This window comes from Gaeumannomyces tritici (genome assembly GCF_000145635.1).
Source record: "Gaeumannomyces tritici R3-111a-1 unplaced genomic scaffold supercont2.5, whole genome shotgun sequence".
NCBI classification, from domain to species: Eukaryota; Fungi; Ascomycota; class Sordariomycetes; order Magnaporthales; family Magnaporthaceae; genus Gaeumannomyces; species Gaeumannomyces tritici.
The window spans coordinates 2,631,133-2,633,527 of NW_008804549.1; positions in this window are offsets into that span (position 1 = coordinate 2,631,133).

Sequence of the window (2,395 nt, forward strand, 5' to 3'; positions counted from 1 at the left end):
CAATTTTCGATTATATTAAAGCAATAGCAACCGCAGCTTAAAAACGGTACGAAAAAGCGGCTAACCGTTACCGAACCGATCCAAGCACGTTCGTTATAAAAAATCGAATTTGGGTAAATACAAAAAATATAACATTTTCGAAACTAACCCCCAAGCTAAACAATAAATGGATTGGCCCGTTTTTTATTATTAAAATTTACAAATAAGTTTTAACCGTTAAATTTTCGCTTTAATACCGTTTATTTCCCGTTTTTTACATTTTGTTAATTTAACGGGACCATCCGGAATTGCCGGGATAAAACGCTATTAACAAAAAATATAATTAGCAAATTACCGGCGTTTTTTTAACGGAAAAGGAAAATATTAACAATAATAGCAAAAAATGGTTTTTCGATAAAATTTTTAATTTTAAAAAAACGCGGAAAAGCTTCCAATACAAAATTAAATAGCCCGCATTTTACGCTTTAATTTAAAAACCTTATCGCAATTTCGAAAAAGCAAATAACCGCATCCGGAACTTTTACCGTTTGCACCCAAACAAACCCGAATTACCAAATTGGTAGTACGAACCAAAAACGGTACAATTTGTACAAAAAATAACGGGCCCGGCGTTTTGTTAGCGTTAAAAGCAATAAGCACCAAAACGCAAAAACCGCTCGAAAAAAGCTTAATTGTTACCAACATAATTTTTTATTAAAATTTTGGTTTAAAAATAACGTACCGCACGCTAGCAATACGCAAACGGTAAGCTAAAATTAACGCGAAAAAACGGCGCTATAGCGTTAAACCATTGCCGCGCGTTAAAACGCGCCAAAACGCGCAAAAAACAAATATGCGCCCGGAAATACCCAAACGCCGCGCTAGCCAAACTTTAAAACCAAACCAAAAAAAAATAACCAAATGCCGCGCTTAAGCATTATTATTTTTAAATTTTAAAAATTTATTTTCCGAAAACGACGATAAATTGTTAGCGGTTTGTTTATCGCTACCCGTTTTTATTACAATAACCTTTTTTATTTTGCTTTTTAAAAACGATAACAATAATAAATTGCTAACGGTTTGCCCGCCGTTACCCGCTTTTAAAAACGATAACAAAAAAAAAAGTTACTTTTTTCCCGGTACACTTACCAATTTTTTTCGGGAAAAAAAAATAACCGAAAATTTATGCTAAACAAAAAATATTATTTTAAAGAATTGGTTAAAGCAACCCTTTGTTATAAGCAAAAAATTCCGGCGTACCGCTAAATATGCGATATTGTTCCAATCGTTCCCGTTTTTAGCAATAACCGCAAACCATATAGCATATACAATTTCGTAATATTTTTAAACATAAACCTTTTTAGCGGTATGCCAAATCGTATATTTTGGGTTGTTAAAAAAAAGCCGCATTTTCGCCCGGTCCTTTTAAACCGGAAAACGAAAAAAATGGTGGCAAAATTAAGTACTAACCGATAAAATGGCGATAACGCACCGTTAATGCGCTAAAACAACGAAAAAAACGGGCTAAAACTAACGTTAAAACTTTGTAAAAAAAAAATAAAAGCGAAACGTAAAAACGCTAGCAAAACGTTTATTTAGCGCCGGTTTTGGGGGCTATTTATGCAATAAAAACGCCGTTTAACGGCATTGGCGGTTTCGAAATTACGCATAAAATGGGTGCATATGCGCGCAGCACGCGCGCAAATATTCGCCGACAAAATGTACACGTTTTCGGCAACGCCGGCAGGATTTAAAAGGACCGGCGTTTCGTTGTTAATACGAAAAAAACTTTCGTAAGCGGCGGCCAAGCGTTTAAAATTACAAAGGTTTTTTTTTATGTAAAAAAACGGTTGCAAACCGGAACGTTAATAATGCGCCGGCAAATTTTAATTAATAAAACGCATTTTGTTACAATTATTTTTCCAATTTTAACATTAATGGCATCGAACGTTTAAATAAAATTGCAACCCGTTACCGTTGCGTTAAAATTTTAAACCCGGGCTTACGCAATAAAAACTTTGGATAAAATGCATTAAGCCCGGAATGTTATTTTTGTGCTAATTAATTAACGTACAAAGCGTTAAAAAATAAGTAACGGCGCGAAACGAATAGCGCGTTACCGTACCGGCGCGGATTTCGCGGGCGTTTATATTGTTAATTAATATAACGGAAAAAAACGAAAAAGGGACGAAATAACAATAAAAATACAAAGTAACAATAGCGTTAAACCGGCGAATTAAAAAATCGTAATGGTAAAAATGGTAATAGTAATTAAAAGAAAAAGTTAAATAAACGTAACGCAAAACGGGGGAAAAATTAAAAAAACGGCGAAAAAACGCTAACGCAACGCGGAAATTCCGCTTTAAAAAAGCGGTAAACAAAGCATTGCAAGCCCGTGCGACAAAAAAACAAAAAA